Source organism: Patagioenas fasciata, chromosome W, assembly GCF_037038585.1.
Source record: "Patagioenas fasciata isolate bPatFas1 chromosome W, bPatFas1.hap1, whole genome shotgun sequence".
NCBI classification, from domain to species: Eukaryota; Metazoa; Chordata; class Aves; order Columbiformes; family Columbidae; genus Patagioenas; species Patagioenas fasciata.
Window position 1 is genome coordinate 3,239,387 of NC_092559.1, and position 20,241 is coordinate 3,259,627.

Genomic DNA, 20,241 nt, shown 5'->3' on the forward strand with positions numbered 1-20,241 from the left:
TTAAAAGAAACTGCAAAGAGATATACGGATTTAGATATTGAAACAGAACAAGCAAGGGTTCAGTTGGCTTTAATCTTTTTGGGACAGTCTCAGGATGACATTCGGAAGAAATTACAGAAACTGGAGGGGGCACAATTACGAGATCTGGATGTTATGTTAGAAACAGCCTGGAAAGTTTATTATAATAGAGAAAAGGAACAGTCGAGGCGTTCTCAGCAAGACTTGTTGGCCCTGGTCCAAGAGCAAGGTAGGGGAATAGGAATGGAAGTCCGTGGCAGAGGAACTAGAGGCAGCCAAGGGCGCGGTTTTCGGAATGTTCAGGGAACTCCTTTAAGACCTGTTGTAAAGCTTGGTATAAATCAATGTGCTTATTGTAAGGAGGAAGGACACTGGAAAAATGAATGCCCGAACCATCCGGGCTCCATGAGTCAGGTACCAAGTGCAGCAGGGAATGCAATACAAACTATGGTGTTGGGGGAGTATAATAATAACAGCTGACTATATGGCAGCACGAGAACAGATACCCAGAATAAGGAACCCCTGGTGACAATACAAGTGGGGGACCAGGATGTGAGATTTTTAGTGAATACAGGGGCTACTTATTCTGTGCTAAATTCCTTACAGGGAACAATAGGTCATAAAACAACAACGATTGTTGGTGCCACAGGGAGGGAAGAAGTATGGCCATTCCTGCAACCCTTAGATCTGTGTTTTGGAGAAAAGGAATTAACCCATGAGTTCTTATATGTTCCAGATTGTCCAGTTTCCCTTCTAGGACGGGATTTATTGACCAAATTGGATGCTGTGATAACATTTGAGAATGGAAACCTGGTAATGAAAATTCCAGAATCCAAGGTAGGACAAATTCTGTTATTAAAAGAAAACCCGGTAGTGGAAATACCACAAGCTGTGGAGGAGGCGGTGATCCCCACGGTATGGGCGACTGACGTACCTGGGAAATCGAAAACAGCCTAGCCCGTTAAAGTGGAATTAAAGGAAGATGCCAGGCCAGTACAGTTGAGACAGTACCCACTGAAATTAGAAGCTCGGTTAGGAATAGTGCCTCTAATTGAAAAATTTTTGAGATATGGAATTCTAGAGGAATGTGAATCAGAATATAATACTCCAATTTTTCCAGTAAAGAAGCCCGATGGTAGTTACCGATTAGTCTAAGATTTGCGGGCTGTAAACCAGATCACTAAGGACATTTATCCGGTAGTTGCAAAACCATATACCTTGTTAACATCTGTGAAGGAGAAATATAAATGGTTTACTGTAGTTGATTTAAAAGATGCCTTCTTCTGCTTACCCCTTGACCAGGAAAGCAAAAAGCTATTTGCCTTTGAATGGGAAAATCCACACAGTGGAAGGAAAACTCAGTTAACCTGGACACGTCTTCCGCAAGGATTCAAGAATAGTCCAACTATTTTTGGAAATCAGTTGGCCAAGGAACTCGAGGAATGGACTACGAAAGGCCGCATCGTAATCCCTCGACAACGGTACCTGTTGCTACAATACGTAGACGACATTTTGATCGTGACTGAGACGCGAGAACTCTGCATCCAGGTAACGATTGAAATACTGAACCAATTGGGAATGAATGGGTACAAAGCATCGAAAAGTAAAGCTCAAATTGCATCCGAGACTGTGATTTATTTAGGATGCGAGCTTTCTCAAGGACAGGGGAAATTAGGTACAAACCGTGTGCATGCTATCTGTGCTATTTCAGAACCACGAAACTTACATGAATTAAGATCCTTTTTAGGAATGACAGGATGGTGCAGATTTTGGATTATGGACTATGGGTTGATTGCTAAACCTTTATACGAAGCACAAGGGAATAAGACGTTCATGTGGGGAAAACCACAACATGAAGCCTTCCAAAAGCTAAAACAGGTTTTGATGCAGGCACCTGCCTTGGGCCTGCTGGACTTGAGCAAAGATTTCCAGTTGTTTGTACACGAGTGACAAAGACTTGCCTTGGGGGTATTAACCCAACGACTGGGATCCTGGAAAAGACCTGTTGGCTATTTTTCTAAACAGCTAGATCCGGTAAGTGCTGGGTGGCCGGCGTGCTTACGGGCGGTAGCTGCTACAGTAATACTGATCCAGGAAGTCCGAAAATTAACTATGGGAAAAAGGATAGAAGTGTTTGTATCCCATATGGTGACAACAGTACTGGAACAAAAGGGGGGCCATTGGCTGTCCCGAAGCAGAATGATGAAATACCAGGTAATTCTGACAGAACAAGATGATGTTGTTCTAAAAACTACTAACCTAATGAATCCTGCTGAGTTTTTGGGTGCAGGTACTGAAGAAGGAGACCTAGAACATGATTGCGTGGAAGTCATCGAATATACCCACGCAAGTCGCCCTGATTTGAAAGACCCTCCGCTGGCAGAAACTGACTGGGAACTCTTTACTGATGGCAGTAGCTTTGTGGAGAACGGAATGCGGTATGCAGGATATGCGATTACTACTGCCAAGACAGTAACTGAGGCTAAGCCCTTACCACCAAACACCTCAGCACAAAAAGCGGAGTTAATCGCCTTAACCAGGGCATTGGAACTCAGCGAAAACAAGAAAGTTAATATATGGACTGATTCAAAATATGCTTTCGGAGTTGTTCATGTGCATGGAGCCCTTTGGAAAGAGCGGGGACTGCTCTCTTCACAAGGAACAAACATTAAGTACCAGGAGGAGATACTGAACCTGATTAAGGCCATTCAAAAACCATCACAAGTTGCTGTAATGCACTGTAAAGCTCATCAAAGTAGAACATCAAAAATCATCAAGGGAAATCGGCTTGCTGATCAAACAGCTCGGTCAGTAGCACGGCAAGTGAGGACAATGGTGGGTCTTGTCTCCCAGAAGGTAAGAGCAATTGATTTATTACCTTCAGAACCACCTAAATATTCTACAGAAGATGAAAAATTGGCAAGTCTAGTAAGAGCCAGTAAGAATAATTCTGGGTGGTATGTAACCACCAATGGACAAGTTGTGGTACCAACCACTATTATGAGAGGAATACTTCAGACGGAACACCAGAAGTGTCACTGGGGTGCAGAAGCATTGGTAACTTATTTAAGGAAACAAATTATCTCAGTCCAGATGTTAACAATGGCAAAGTCTATCACAGCTAAGTGTGAAATTTGCTTGAAAAATAATCCTTTAGTAAAAAGAAAAACAGAAATGGGGAAAATAAAGACAGGCATACAACCTGGGGATTATTGGCAAATAGACTATGCGGAACTTCCCAGAACCCGAGGATTCAGGTATATACTAGTTGGGGTAGATACCTTTTCAGGATGGCCGGAAGCTTTCCCTTGTCGCACCAACCAGGCGAAAGAAACTGTAAAATGGTTACTAAAGGAAATAATCCCTAGATTTGGGGTACCACTGGGGATATCCTCCGATAGGGGACCACACTTTGTTGCACAATTGGTAAAAGAAATCAGCAGATGTTTGGGAATTAAGTGAGAGTTACATACCCCATGGAGACCCCAGTCTAGTGGACAAGTGGAGAAAATGAATCAAACCCTAAAAAGGCAACTTAGCAAGATCTGTCAGGAAGCAAAAGTTCAATGGCCTCAGGCCTTGCCAACAGCATTGTTGCGTATTAGGATTAAACCTAGGAGTGGAATGTCAGTAAGTCCATACGAGATTTTGTATGGCAAACCATATGAAGCACCAAACCCAAACCCAGAGGTACATGTGAAAGGAAATCAGGACTTGTACAATTATGTGTTGTCTCTTGGCAGGGCATTGAATCGACTCAGATCCGCACTAGTGTGGAATCGCCCACTAGTGCTCAAGAATCCGGTACATGATATAGAGCCTGGAGATACGGTGTATATAAGAACTTGGAATGAAGAACCCTTAAAAGAGCATTGGGACGGACCCTATCAAGTACTCCTGACTACATTCACCACAGTCAAAGTTGCTGGAGTAGACTCCTGGATACACTATACCCGAGTGAAAAGAGTCCCAAGACTGTGGAAATCGCAGATAGTGGGTCCTATCTCGCTCAAGATTACATCGCAATAATGTCTGGTTTGCATTACCGAATTCTGATCTTGGTTAGAGTGTTTGTACTTTTGAAAACTGGAGAGGGAAGTGCCACTCTATTTCACAAGGCCTCTGATAGACGGTAGGAAAATGAGACTATTCAAACAAAATTGCAAATTATGCCACAAAGAGCAGTAGGCAATTAGAAAAGTACCCAGATACCACAGGTGGTACAAAGCGTACACAATCAGGCAGAGAATCTGATGATAGGATTAATTCGAGATTTCGCACTGACTCAGAATACCAGTAGCATCACTGCTTGCCTTCCAATTCCAAAATCAGCCAAAGACCCAATACAGTGGGGAATAATATCTACCACCCTACCAGAAATAAATACAACTGGTAAAATAGCATGCGAATCCCACACTAGAAAAGAAGTCGTCCCAACAGAACAAAAGGTAAAAGAACAAGGAAAATGGAAAATACCAGGGCCAAGGGAGGATTGTTTAAAATTACCTGGGGCAAAATATATTAAAATAGGACGATTTAAAAATATAGGTTAGTGTTATTATGACAAGTGGACTACCAAAATAGTAAACCAAACGGTTGAACGGACCTACTGGGAATGCAAAGATCAGGATAATAAAAATATAACTGAATCATGGAGTAACATGTGGACATTGAGTATTGTACAACAATACCAATATAGTGAAGCATTTCCATGGTGTGTACGGTGGTCCAATGTAACAGAAGGAACAACAGTACCATGGTGGAATTGTTCACGAGTAATAACTTGTCAGACAGATATGAGGGAGATACCTATATCCATCGTTAAGGTTGCAGTAATTGCAGGTTGCATTTGTCAGAAACAATTGGATCCAAAGGAAGGAACCAAGGTAGGTATTGATGGAGATAGAATTGATTGTAGAGGCGTTATAGGTAGTGTGGGACATCTGGTTTGGGCCTTAAGTGATGGGACCTGGACAACGCATTTACCAATAGCAGGACCAGTAAGGGAAATTACTTTGGGACTGCCAACCCTATGTCCTATTTGGAAAAAGTCTCCCTTGAAAAATGGGCAAGAACTTCTACATGTTAGGCACAAACGAGAAATAGATGAAGACGATGTGTGGCACGAACCATCAAGCAGTGTTAAATTCGGCTGGGCACTAGAATCTTTCTTTGCACCAATTGCGGCATACAGAAACAGAGAAATGATTGATAAATTGATCGGGTAAATGGATCGATTGGCCAGAATAACTAAAAAAGGTTTTTGGGAACTTAATATACAATTACAGGCTACGACTAAAATGACCTTGCAGAATAGAATGGCACTCGACATAATGCTATTGAAAGAAAATGGTGTCTGTGGATATTTGAAAGACAGAATTGATCATTGCTGCATCCATATTCCAAACGTAACTTTGGAGGTCGAGAAGGACATTTCTCAACTGACCCAAACAGAGATGGAGCTGCAAAAGGAAAAACAGGATGCAGAACAGAGCTGGATAGGAGCTCTGTTGGATTCATTTGGTTTAAATTTAGGAGGATGGGTACATTCACTACTAGAAAGCTTAGTTGTACTTACAATTGTGATTATACTTCTTTGTTTATTATATGTAGATATTAAACGCGTAATTAGTCAAACAGATGCTAAGAATAACCGCATTTTTAGTGTCCTGAGTAAAAATTATGCTAATCCTGTATTTGACAGCCATCCAGTTAGCCCTCCAGCTTATGAACTGTCACATTTGCCAAATCACCAATCAAATCAATAATTGAAGAGGTTGTTTAAAGTGAAAATCCATTGTCTAAAGAAAAGGATTTTCAAAGGGGGGAAGATGATAGTAATCAACCTTACAAGATGTTTTTTTTCCATGGAACAGGACAGAATGGATCTTCCCTGAATATCGCTGGATCTGTTACAGTTGACTTAATATTAGGATAGCAACCAGCCCTGTAGCCATAGAACTCTTGTAATCAGTAACCAAACTCTGTTCTTAAAGCTGACATAGATTTATGGTATATTCTTATAAGGCAGGTAACTGTAACCGAGCCTTATTCTTAAGGTAGACATAGATTTACGATATATTCTTTTAAAGTTGGTACCGTAGAAAATAACTGATAATTATAGCATCTTTTAGATAGAAAGTTTGTGTTAGAATAGGTGTGGGATATGCTAATGGTTGTCAGGGGTGTAATGAATATGTATGTGACTAACTTGTATAATAAGGTATGGTCTGAATCAGCTGTTCGAAGCCAGCTTTGGGTGCGAACCCCTGGTTTCCCAGCGCTGAAATAAAGCACCGCATATAACTACGTCCGTGGTTATGTGTCCTGATTGCTAACAACCTGACTGTAAAAGTACATCATGTAGATGCCCATGTGCCTAAACGTCATGCCACTGAGGAACATCAAAACAACCAGCAAGCATATCCATCTGCTAAGATTAAAGTAGTTGAGGTGGATTTGGACTGGCAACATAAAGGTGAACTTTTTATAGCTTGGTGGGCCCATGATGCTTCAAGGCATCAAGGACAAGATGCAACATATAAATGGGCTCGTGACCGAGGGGTGGACTTAACCATGGACATTATTTCACGGGTTATCCATGATCATGAAACATGTACTGCAATCAAGCAGGCCAAAACGTTAAAGCCTGTGTGGTATGGGGGGTGGTGGTTGAAATATGGGGGGCCTGTGTTGTGTATTGGATCATGGTTGAATACACTGTGGCAAAACTAGTTCATCCAGCCACAGGAGATGACACATTCAGTATAGGGGGAACTGCGATTTACAAATCAACGACAAGCTAATGAGCCACAGCCACAGCTCAGGTCGGCTGGCCGATGCTGGAGGTGGAGAATGTGCTGGAGGACACATAGCCCCATCTTCTGATATGCCCAGCTTGGCAAACAAAGGGGAAAAGCTGAGACCCTTTAACGTGGACCGGGACTTGTCCAGACTTGTCGATCTTTCACAATCACCCCTTTCCCCCCCAGACTTTCCTTTACTCAGAGAGCTATAAAAAAGCTTACCTAAAACAGCATTGGTAGGGAATCCACCACTCTGAGGACCCTCAGCCCACCAGCCTCGCTGAAAGGAATCCACCCTCAGGACTCTTGGTCCACCAGCCCAGCCTCACTGAGGGAATCCACCACCCTGAGGACCTTCAGCCCACCAGCCTCGCCTCGGGAACTGAACCAGACATCGGAGGACGCTGCGCTCCTGAACTGCAAACCCCAGCATCCTCGCCACAGGACACCGAGGCCATACATCATCATACAAGTCCTGTCATCCACGCTGTGGAGCCGTAAGTGTGTCTGGATCCCTCACCCTTTTCTTTCTTTCTTTCTCTCTGCTCTTTCCTTCTCTCCTTTTTTCTATATGCCCATTTCTTTGTCTCTCCTTCCATGATATATTACTCTCTTTCTCTTATACCTTAGTTTTCCTTCCCTCTCTACCACTCTCTTTCTCTCTTTTCTTTTTGAACATATAAGAGTAACATTATCTTAGGCTCTGCTGTTGAATTCAAGTCCTGTATTATAGCTACTAATGGTTGTCAATACATCGCTCATAATAAGACTTTTGCTGTTAATGTGTTGATAAGTTCTGTGATATCATAAAATACTTTTGCCAGGCCACTATTTGCTGTAACTGGTATTCCAACACATACTTTTAGTAAAGCTCATAATTGAATTGGACCCCTGGAGTGATTGTCTGTCATTCACTTCGCATAACCGTGCAGAATTAACCCAGAGTTAACTCACGCCTGGTCTCATCTGTTGAGTCAGAGCGCGTGTCACTTTCAGAGTTAACTCATCCCTCATCCCAGCTGTTGGGATGGGACAGCCTGGTAGATTGACTATATTATACTCCCTAGAACACGCCAAGGTAAGCGCTATGTGCTTACAATGGTGGAAGTAATCACAGGATGGCTGGAAACATATCCTGTGTCTCATGCCACTGCCCGGAACACTATTCTGGGCCTTGAAAAGCAAGTCCTGTGGCGACACGGCACGCCAGAAAGAATTGAGTCAGACAATGGGACTCATTTTAAAAATAGTCTCATAACCAACTGGGCCAAAGAACATGGCATTGAATGGATATATCATATCCCCTATCATGCACCAGCCTCTGGGAAGATTGAGCAATACAATGGCTTGTTAAAAACTACCTTGAAGGCAATGGGAGGTGGAACTTTTAAAAATAGGGATAAGAATCTGGCACAAGCCACCTGGTTAGTTAACACCAGAGGATCAATCAATCGAGCTGACCCTGCTCTGTCAGAGCTTTTACATACAGTGGAAGGGGATAAAGTCCCTGTGGTGCATGGAAGGAACATGTTAGGAATAGCTGTCTGGGTTATTCCTGCTTTAGGCAAAGGCAAACCCCTTCCTGGGGTTGTTTTTGCTCAAGGGCCTGGATGTACTTGTTGGGTGATGCTGAAGGATGGTGAAGTCCGATGTGTACCTCAAGGAGATTTGATTCTGGGTGAGAATACTCAATTTCAAACTGTATGAGGGAAATTGCTGCATGACACTAACAGTGTTCCGTAAGTGTCTTTCATGTTGATGCAGTGGCGGTGATGAACCCTGAGCAAGTTTCATTGAGTGGCATCCAGTAACTTCCCTGAGACTGACATTTTTGACCTGCAGTTCAGAGGCACGAACTGCACGAGATTACACATCATCTCTCCTGCCTAGAGAGACACTGCTGTGATAGACAGAGACCCGCAGTCATAAACTAGTGGTATACATATTGATGTGTGTTTATATACATTTGAAGACAGGCAGAGAGCAGTAGTGATTTGGGTATGACTTAAATGGTACGGAATAAGGGGTGGAATGCCCTGGTTTTGTTAAAAACAAGACCAGTTCCTCTTTTAGTGAATTTTCCTTTCAGACAAGTTCTTGTGACTTAATGCGTAATAAGTGCCTAACACCTAACATCTGTGAACCTTATTCTTAATAAGTGCCTAACATCTATGAATCTTATTCTTATTAACTTATTTTATTGCTCATTTCTGATTTTAGGTATCATCAATCCCTCCTCTTTTCTTGAGGGTTTGTAGTCACTAGGCTTCAACCCTCATTAAAATCCAAGTTTATAATGAGCAACATTCAGCTAACGGACACTTAATCCAACATTCCCAAGATATGTGTTAAAGCAAGGCTGAGCCAAATGTGCAGGCCTCAAAACATCCAAACCTTCAAGGTCAGCAGTGTCTGTAGTTCGTGATTAAGTGTTTTGCAAGCCACTCTTTTTTGAGCAGACTGACCTAAAACCAAAAGGGTTTATATATTTTTAAAGGTTAACAATTGCAGACAGGATTCATTCTCTTAAGTGATGGCAACAATTCATCTATATATATCAAATAATTATCACCTTTTCTAAACTCTTTTAATGACTGCAACACAGCGCTTCATCACACATTGCAACATAACATACAAATATAACAACTGTTAATACAATAATGACAATCCATTTCTTAATCCATGTCTGTAAACCAGAAATCCAGGACATCAGTCATGTCCAAACTTCTTGAAATCTGCAAGAGGCACTGCTTTTCTGTGCCTCGTGCAAGACTGTAGTATGTTTCCTCATGTCCTCTAATTCAGTTATGATTCTTTTAGATTGATCAATATTCAAATAAAGTGTTTTCCCAAGATATATTAATAGGAAGGGGTATTCCTAATATAGGAACCCCTTTGTTGGAACGATAAAGGACTCAGCACTCCGATTCAATGTGAATCACGCCAAAGCCATTTATTACAGAAACATGTCTCCTTATATACGCAACTATTCTCTAATCACGAATCCACGCTCCAAGCATGGATTCGCTAAATGAGTATCATGGGCAGTCCACACGCTGGAGCCCCACCGATGATAGGTCCGACGACTCACGCCATGCTGAGGCCCTGTTAATGAAGAAACGCCCCTCTTTCTCACAGCAGATTCTGTTCTCAGCTTCTCAAAGTGGCCTTGAGATTCCTTTGGGCCTGACTAATTCAACAACATATCTCCTTCTAACGAAACCCCTTCACACCCCTTTATCTGAATTTTCCAGGAAATATGTGCATACCCAGCAAATGGTCTTGTTAGCTATCTGCATGGTCTTCTGGATCATTATAAAATGTACATTTCGGTTCTATGGATTCTCCTGATGTAACAGTACGTGAACTTATTATACCATATAATGGGTAAATACTTATGTAACTGCAATGCATGTTTAAATATTAATAATATTAATGCTACAATGAATATTAACAGCATCCAAAATTTCCTTGGAGATTTCTTGCTCATTTCACTGTTCTGACTGCAGCAAACAGATCTGTGCCTTCCAAGCATTTCTTGTGGGATATGCAACTGAACAGAGTTCTCAGAAAACATTATTTGAGCTTACAATTTACTTAACAAGTCTCAACCTAAGAGAGGCTTTCTGGCATATACAAAAATTCATGTGTTAAAACTTTGTTCCAGATTTAGCATTCCATTGGTTTCAAAAATGGCCTTTCTTTCTCTCCCATGACCCCAACAACTGGCATGGTGAATTTACTAAGAGGTCCCTTACAACTAGTTATCACAGAGTAAGTTGGTCATATTCTATAGTTTAATTTCCCAGCTTTATTGGAATTAGGGATCTGTTGGGGATGCCTTTAAATTCACCCCCAGTCCCCTTCATTCAGTATTACAGCTCTCTAGCAGCAATATTGCTGCAGCAGGTGGGGAGGCTCCCCCTTTTGCTGCTTTAGCAGTGGGCAGTCAGCTTTTTCCTTTTTTTTTTTTTTTTTCCTCTTCTTGCTGCAGTTCAGATATAGGCAAGGCCGTGCAGGTGGTGTAATCGCTAGTACCAAGTGGGAGCTGCTGGGCCCTGTTACAATGAGCTGGCTGAGTTTATCTTGAAGCCTCACACAGGCCTGAAATTTACATTCAAGCTGTACAGCATAGCCCTGGGCTTTTGATCTCGTTTTGCCTTTTTTTTTTTTCTCCATTTCATTCCTGTTATTATACACTTTACATGCAATCCTAATTAGTTGAGCAATAGGCATTCCTTCAGTCTCATTTACTTTTTGCAATTTCTTTCAGATGTCAATAAACAACATATTAAACATCAATCTACTATTTTCATTTTCTGGATCCAAATCAGTTCATATTCTAGCAGCTTTTGAATACAACCTATCCCAAGTTCACAGCATTCAGTTTTCCTTTTCATATCTCCAGCTAGTGCATAAATTCCATGCGAATCAGAGTTTAACAACTTACATTCTTTTCTGCATAACAATAAAAACAAATTAACATACAGTACTGTACTTCATTTCATTTTTCTGAACTTCTGCAGAACAACATTAATTGCAATATAGTACTATAACTTAGAATCCCATATTCGGGCCTTTTTTCTTCATTATCCAGTTTATGCAAAAGCCACAATTAAGTACAATATAGTTTCAAATTTTCTTTTATCAGAGGAGGATTCTACTTATTTCTGAAATAATTTTTGCAACAAAATGTGGCCCTCGATCAGAGGACATTCCAGCTGGGATAGCAAATCTAGGTTTGATCTCTTTTAGAAGGTCTTTTACTATTTCTCTGGCCTTGCTGGTGTGAAATGGGAAGGCTTCAGGAAAACTGAATTTTGTTCTTTGTTTTAGGATTGTTTTGCAACATAAAATTAATTTCTGCTTCTAATTTTTCTTAGAAATTCCTACCAATTAAGGATCAAGGGGAGTTTGACAAATATAAAAACTGATGTGTTACCCACTGCTTTCCAGTCTTAAACTTCAGAGGTTTGAAAAACAGCCAGCCTTCTGATATCTCTGTCACACCAACAATCCTTATTGTATTATGACCTAAAGGATAATTCTTAGTATTCAAAACTGAATATGAGGCTCCAGTATGTACCAGACACTCAGCCTCTGATCTTTCCCGCAGTTTAATTCAGACCAAGGGTTTCTGCTGAGGAAAATTTCCCTGGTCCCTGTCATTCATTAAGCTTAGCAACTTTATTTAAGCACAACAACAAACAAATATCAGATTTCAATTCTGGACACTTCTTTTTATTAATTGAGGGCAATCTCTTTTCCAGTGTCCCTTTCATTTACAATATGCACACTGATTTTCTTCGAGCTGCTGGGGCCCGATGCCTTGCCTTCGTCCTTTTCCTTTAAGTCTTCCTGGAGTCATTCCCTAACCCTGGCTTACTCCCTGATCTTTACCAGGAATTCCTTCTAAAGTCACAATTAATTGAGCTTCTCATCTGACATTGGGGCCGTTCCTGGTATCTTAAAAAGGCTATCCCTTCAGCCCCCCACCCATTACCAAAGCCTTGCCACGTAAACCCAATACATAGCGAAAGCAAAAGCTGTGTATGTAAGCAAAGCAAAGAGGAATTCTTTCACTATTTCCCATCAGCAGGCCATGTCCAGTCACTTCCACATGCAGCAGTTGCTTGAGAAGATAAATGCCATAACCACAAATGCCCCCTGCCCCCACTTCCTCCTCCTCTCCCTGAGCTTTTATTGCTGAGCATGACATTATGTGGCATGGAATATCCCTTTGGTCAGTTCAGGTCAGCTATCCTGGCTGTGTCCCCTTCCAACCTCTTGCCCACCCCAGCCTACTCACAGAGGGGGGAGCCAAAACATTGTTTTTATCAATGCTGTTTTAGCCACAAATAGAAAGCACAGCACCATACCAGTTGCTACTAATATGAAGAAAGTTAAATCCATCCCAGACAGACCCAATACAATCTCCACCCCTTATTCTACATCATTTGCATCATGGTCAGGTCCCACATTATCTGGTACATCTAAGTATCCTTTGACCATGTGTTGTGGGGGAGTAATTTAGGGTTCTGCTTACTGCAGAACAATGTTTAGATTTCTCAAAGAGAAGTGCGACTTAAAAGAGTTTGGTGGCAGGTTCACTCTATTATTTATTGCATGAGGCAAATATGCCAAGCCAAATGCTGCTTACCTTCTCTCCAGGAACTTGATACTTAATCACAGAGAAAACTTTCAGGCCTCTTCTCTCCAGAGGTCTGATACCCGTCATGGTGCAAACTTTCAGGATTCTTTTCTCCCTGATAATCGTTTGCTCCAGAGTCTGTATTTTAGAGCTCCAAAGGTAAACTTTGAGGGGAGGCCTGTACCTGTTCGTGAAAGTAAACTTTTAGGCGTTCCCTCCCTGATAACCGTCTGCTCCGGAGTCTATGTTTTAGAACTCCAGAAGCAAACTTTCAGGCAAGGCCTAATAACCATATGCAGAACAGACTTTCAGGAAACAAAATTCTCAGAAAATAAAATATAATGGAGTAGAATAGCAGGAGGGCTGGCTCAAGCTAGGTACCCACTGTATAAACCAACACAGGTTTGTCGCAAGAAGCAACCAGTGACCACGAATGCAATTGCAAAGAGCAAATTTATTTTAGTTACCTTGCTACTGGGAGATCTCCGAAGTAGCACCTAAGCTCCTGGGCAGAGGTGACAAAAGTGGGGATGCAGGCGCTGCATAATTCAGCCCTGGTAGAAGATCACTGGGCCTGCTGCGTTTGCCTGTATTTCAAGGCTTCAAGCAAGTGCAGCCTTCCTCTCTTTCTCACAACAAAGCAGGAATCTCACGCGTAATGATAAGGTGTCTTAGAGTTTCTCACAGGCCTATGCTATCTAACAGAGAGGTTCTACTTGCCAAGCACACAAGATCAGTAAAACAATTAGTGTGATGTATGTACTTTTTCTACACCACAGTTGCAGTTGTTTGAGTATATTTACAATTAGCCTCCTCACCATTCTTGCACAATTCCCATACGCCCGCACAGAGGTCCAACCTGAGCATAAAAAACCATGACTTCTTTATCTTTACAGACCATTCATACCATATTGTCCAATAGCAATATTTCACTTTGGGGTCTTCTTGCTTCTCATTGGATCCTTTTCACTGATCTCATACGTGCCTTTGTTTTGTTTAGCTGTAGGCATTGTTTATAGTCCATAGCCTTGCAGGTGTTGTCTTATCTGAATAAATCCTTTTCTTCTCAGCAAAGTTAAGAACAGGTCTTATCTTGCAAGTGTTCATTGTAGTTTGTAGTTGCTTTTGGTAAATATGAGCAGAACTTGACAGCTTAAGATTTCAGCAAAGCCAGTTTACTAAGTAACATGAAGCAGGGAGTACATTAAAAACCATACAACCTTATACTTCTAAATGTTTCATTATATTTCATATGCATTTACTTAAGCTAAATGATTGATATGAAACTGTCAAGGTTTAAGGCAAGATGGCAATAAACCGTGGCAGACGCTCCCTGTTACCCCCTCACTTTCCACCACCCCTTTTCCTTTAGATCGGAAAGATGATAGGAAAGATAAGGAGGAAGGAAGACAGACTTCAAGTTGGAAGGTTTTAAAGGGTTTTACTAATGCTACTAATAAATAGAAAATATATACAAAATATACAAAACCACTCCTGAATGCTCAATGTGGAGTTTGGTGTCACTCCAGCAGTGGCAGAGCTGGGTGTGCGGAGCTGGTGTGGCTCCAGTAGGTGCAGGTCAGGGCCCCAGAAGTCATGGACAGGACTTCACGGCAAACCTGAAACTGGTTTGAGGGATTACAGGGCCTGAGGCCTATAGATCACAGGCAGACAGACAGGGTCCTCTCTAGATGCCTGCCATGGTCAAAAAGAGAGTGGCCCTTGTGATCACCCTCTTATATAGGGGGTATGACGATTATGTGATGGAATACTTAATTTGTCAATTTAAGTCACCTGTTCCATCCACCCCTCCTTAAATACGCCCCTCTCACAATGGAATGTGGGAAAACTTATCAGTCTTTCTTGGTTACCATAGTAATAAATCTAAACATGAGCTTTTTTAGCATTCCGTTGGTCTCTTATCAGCACCGAGTACAGCATCTGAGGAAAAATATGCAGGCTAAAACTCAGAAAAGTACAGTCACCTAGAAGAATTTAACTGAAAGAAAAAAATTACTAGAAGAGAACTGGTCTTGTTTTTAAAAAAAACAGGACAGAAACTTAAATTGGTCTCATCCAGTGACCTGCGAATAGTAAAACCACTGTCATACAGCCAGATTATTTAGCAGAGAAAATTCAAAGTAGGCTCACCCAGGCTGTCATATTTATGGAATAAGTGCTTGACTCGTAGTCAAATTGCATACAGTAGGAAAGGTATGCATGAGATTCCCTGCACTGACTTGTCAGTGTTCAGAGTATCATTCTCCTTCCTTGTGTGTTTCCTAGAAGGAGTTTTTAGCCTGACTATGGCTCAGGCCTCCTCTGGAGCCTACTGGTTTGGCTGGGGTGGGGTGGGGGTGTCGAGTGCATTCACCACACCATCCCATTCATACATTATTTCATTTCTATACTCTACTCTACTCAAACCCTTTCTGCTTACTTACCTAACCCATACTATAGTACAATATTTAATCCTTCTGTCCCATACGTATCTTTTTCTTCATCCTTCTGTCTCATACTTTTATTTTTCCTTTCCATTCTATTTCTCATTCCCAAAATTTCCTTTTACCAACACTTACAACTTATACCACGTATTTAAACCACCTTGACATCCAACAGTCAGGTTTATGCATTCTCATTAACCACCATCTCCTGTCCCTTGACAAAGACACAGATATTATTCCCCCATTCCATCACACTTCCCCCTCCAATGTTCATAAGAACAAGCAATGACTTGGGCTCCATCTATCAATGCAATCACTCAGGACAAGAGAAACAGTGTGTTGGATGTTGGGAGCCAAGACTGGCTTGGGTTGGGTCACTGTCCTTGTGAGGCTCATTCTGTGTTGGTTCAAGTGGTTTCTGCTGTAGTACTTCCTATAACATACAACTCAAATAATGGATTCTTTTTCCCTGAGGCTGAGTCTCCTTCAGGCATACACCGGATCTCCCCATCCTTTTGAATTACCCACCAGTGCACCCAGGTCCTTGAGCAATGACAGTCCCATGAGTGAACTTACCTTTTCCCAAGGGAAGAGCAACCCACACTACCTTTCCCAACCACTTACCTATGTGCAGAACAGGGACCTTATCTCCCCCTACACTATACAGAGGCTTTGTTTGGGCAGGACCAGAGCATTTAGCAGATCCTCTGGTGTTAAACAGTGTCACAGATTCACTGCTAGTGCTTGAACTAACTGAACTTTGGTCCATGCAGATGCTCAGCAAGTAGGCCTAACCAAAGTTAATACTATTGTGTGAGGCTGTCAGTGATAACCCAGCACCAAAATCAACAAACCGGTTTGGCTGAACATTGGGCTGATAAGCAGCTGAAACTGCATAAACACAGCAGAAAAAATGACTACGAGTCAACCACTTTACACTATAAATATGTGCAGTCATCAGGGTGCATTCAGCTCTCCCTCCATAGCATGTGGCTGCATGGTGGTGATCTCCCCTTGAGTATGGACGCCTCTCAAGTTTACCCCTCAAGGTTGAGATATCCCTTACCTGACACCAGGCATCAGTGGGTTGGTGACATTTTTTGCATGCATGTAACATTTAAAATACATATAGTAAGCTTACATGATGATCTTTGTATCCCATGTTAACTTAAAGTGTAGTAAATAGTATTGACTGCCAATCCACTTGTACTTATTAAATATTTTACATATCTAATTTTACAGATTAGAACTCAGTAAACTAACTACTAGATCATATCTGTCTTGAGTGATCTCTGACTCTTCTCCTGCAACAACCAGCCAAGTGGCTTCTGCTAAATTTATATTCCAGTGCTTTTATTCCTGAGTGCCTGATGCTTTCAGCATAGTCTTTAACAGTCCATTGTATCACTCAGTGTTTCTGGAGGCTTGTGACTAATAGGGAATAGGATACGCCAAATCAATGCTGTGTTCCTTGGCCCAGAAGTCTGCTTTGGAAATAAGTTCCCTTGTCTGACTTGATTCTTTCTGGGCTACTGTGTCACCATAGAACTTGCCTTTCAAGACCCAAAATGGTGTTTCGGGCAGTGGCATGGTTTACCAGGCATGTTTCTAGGCACCCAGTAGTCACTTCTACTATTATAAGCACATAGCACTTGCCTTGGCAGGTTTATGGCAGTGGTCCACTATAGTCAATCTGCCAGGCTGTGAGAGATGGTGGGTCTCAGCATACAGTTTGAGTGGGTGTGAAAGACAGTGGTCCTTAACACACGGCATAAGTGTGGAATGCTGAGATATTGTGAATTATTTGTCTCAAAGCTTGCTTGCTAAAATAATATGCTTAAGACCTGCTTGTTACAGGAAAATGCTTGCTCACTCTGCTTGCTTAATTGGGCCCAGTGTAAAGACCTAAATACAGTGAATTAAAGTGCAAAATGCATGATCACTGTGAATTGCTAAAACTCAAAAAATGCTTGAAGCTTGTGTAAGCTCAAGTGAAGCTCCAGTGATATCAGCCACAAAAATCTGCGACTAGGCCTGCAGTGTGCTTCGGCAACACCTGCCACCAACTGCCATAAAACGACCAAGTTACGACTTACAAGTGTGGCCATCCACCACCAGGACCAAAACCTGTCATCTGGGACTGGTGGACCTGAGACCCAAGCGCTGCCAGCACCTACTGGGACCTGGACGCTGATACTGGTACAACTTAAGACCTGCAAAATGCAGTGTTACCAGGACCTGAGACCTGCAAACTGCCAGCAATACCGAGGCCTGAAACCTGAGAGCTGCCCCACAGGAGGATCCCTGGCGGTGACTATCTCTTGCTTATCTCTTGCTTATCTTATGCTTATCTTGCATGCTTGCTTAACTTTCCTCTTAATTTCTCCCCCTTTATCTTTGCTGCTCTAGCTTTAGGTGTGAAAATGAAATATATTTACTCTGTCTTTAGGCATAAAAATAAAATAAGATTGTTTAGCGGCATGTGACCTCGTTTGTGTCTCAATCTCACTCTTGGAATAATTTTTGAACCTTCCTGAGTCTGAAATTGGACTGGGACCCCACATTTTTTATTGGCATCACAGACAGGATTCCTTGAAGTGAAAATGCTGCATTTTTTCTGTTCTTTTTAACCTGTAGTTTACTTATCTGTGTGTGTCTCTCAGGGAAGTTAGGGGTAAAATTTTGTAGTACTTAAGTGTTGTTGCCTCCCTGAGACAGCTACCCCTCATATGCTTACTTGTTGTTTGCCTATACGTGTGAACTTCTTGGTGGAAGTTAGGGGTAATACTTTGTAGTATTTTTGGGTTTGGGTTTTTGTGTGTGTGTGTGTTGCTGTCCTGGTTTTGTTAAAAACAAGTTTCTCTTTTAGTGAATTTGCCTGTCAGCTAAAGCTTTCATATTAGCTGCCTTTTCTTGAAGAGCCAGATAAATGTTTTGGTAGACATAGCAATGGAATGCGAGGTCATTGATAAGAAAGGATGGATGTACATCTCGCCTGTCCTTAGTGGGAAGGGGGGAGAGGGAGTGGCTGAAGGAGGAAGAGGGTGGGAGAGGGGGTTAACAATACATCTGCCACTGTTTTATTGTCACCCTGCAATCAAAACCTTGACAGTTGCCTCCCCAGGACGATTACCCTGCTAGTTGAGCATAGACAACAATGAACATACCCGCTCTACCGGAAAAGATGCATTATACAATCTTTTGAAAAAACATAATGCCTTTCCCTCAGTATCAGGTGCAGACTGGGCACAGAAAAACTGGTATAATTTGCAAAGTGTGGCAGACCGAATCAGTGCTTTACAAAATGATTCAAAATTTTGGTCCAGGAAAAATATTATTTGTGCTGTATTGGGTACTAGCTTAGCTGCCACTGTAGAAGCTTGAGATCTACAGCGCACAGCAGAATCCCAAATTATACAGTCTTTGCAAGAGCAAATTCAAAGTTTGAAAGAACAATTGGGAAATGAAAAGACCCAAACGATTCATTTGAAATCTGTTTTAAGGAGGCAGCTCCTCGTGGGCGAGGACAGCTCTCCACTCCCTAAAAGGGAGACTGAATATCCTAATAATGAGTTGGAAGAAGGTAATGTTCTCTACGACCTTTAATCAAAACTAAATTTCAGTTTGAGAACAGTGAGGATGAATCTCCCCAAGTTATAACCAAAGAAGTTCCATACTTGGCTACAGAACTATCTAAGTTGAAAAAAGACTTTAGCCGCACTCCAAAAGAAACTGAGATAGAATATGTTTGTAGAGTCTCACTGACTGGGGGCGATCAGATATTATTAAATGAAAACGAGGCCGAAAGTTATTGGGGACCAGGAGTGTTTTCAATGACTGGCAACTGCCATGCACCCTGGTCTTTAACGCAAAGTGCTGGTAATTGGGCAGGAGGTCTAAATCCTCTGGAAAGAGGAGATCCTCTTGCTATTGTGGGGACAGTTGATCAATTGGTTGAAAATGTACAAAAAGCAGCATGTTTGCAAATGATGTATGACTGGGAACTCAAATTTAAACAAGGGTCCCTAATGATGATATCAGTCGACCCAGAACGAATGACTCCCCTTATACGAGGCCTCCCAGACTCCCTAAAACCTATTGCTATTCAGTTACAAGGGAAAATACAAGCAATACCTCCAAGTGAAAGAACTGTTACCACACTAGAAGGAGTAGTAACCCCTGATCGTAGGTCCCAAAACTTAAAAGTATGGACATGGGGAGAGGTTGCCCAAGAACTCATTAATTACAGACGGTCCAGTTAATGTTCTTCCTACAAAAACTGACCCAAGAGGTCTGACACGTACTGAAATGAGACTTCCCCCACAACTGGGTAATAGTAAGACAATGTCTCTCACCAGACCTCCCAGTGGAAGGGATATACTGAACAAATGTAATAATTTGTGGACCACAGGGTGGTGGAAAGGCATTCCTGGAGATCTTATGAATGGACTACCAACTGATACACTTGCAAAATTAATTTTACAGTGGCCTGAAAAGCCCACCAAAAGCCACTACCAAAATAGAAGCGTCCAAAACCTTAATTCCTAGTGCGCCTCCACCCTCTGCTGACCTGATTGATTTAACACCCTCACAGAAGCCCCAGGGAAACTAGGGCCTCCACCCCTTTGTAGTGGGTGAGTGGGTGGAGGGTGGTTGCGTATTAGACAGTTCACTGAAAATTACCAAGGTGATTTACTTATTACTGGCTTTGTGGGACCTAAATTGATACCATTAACATTCCTGATAGATACTGGAGCTCAAATTTCAGCTATTAAGATGGAAGATGCAGTACGAAGTGGCATCTCTCTGTCAAAGCATCAGT

The 20,241-nt window shown here is 41.9% G+C and overlaps 1 pseudogene; it reads left to right on the top strand.

Moving 5' to 3' along the window:
• The window catches only part of LOC139826301 (uncharacterized), a 33,187-nt pseudogene extending 13,220 nt beyond the window's left edge, over nt 1-19,967 (top strand).
• The last annotated feature ends 274 nt before the right edge of the window (nt 19,968-20,241 follow it).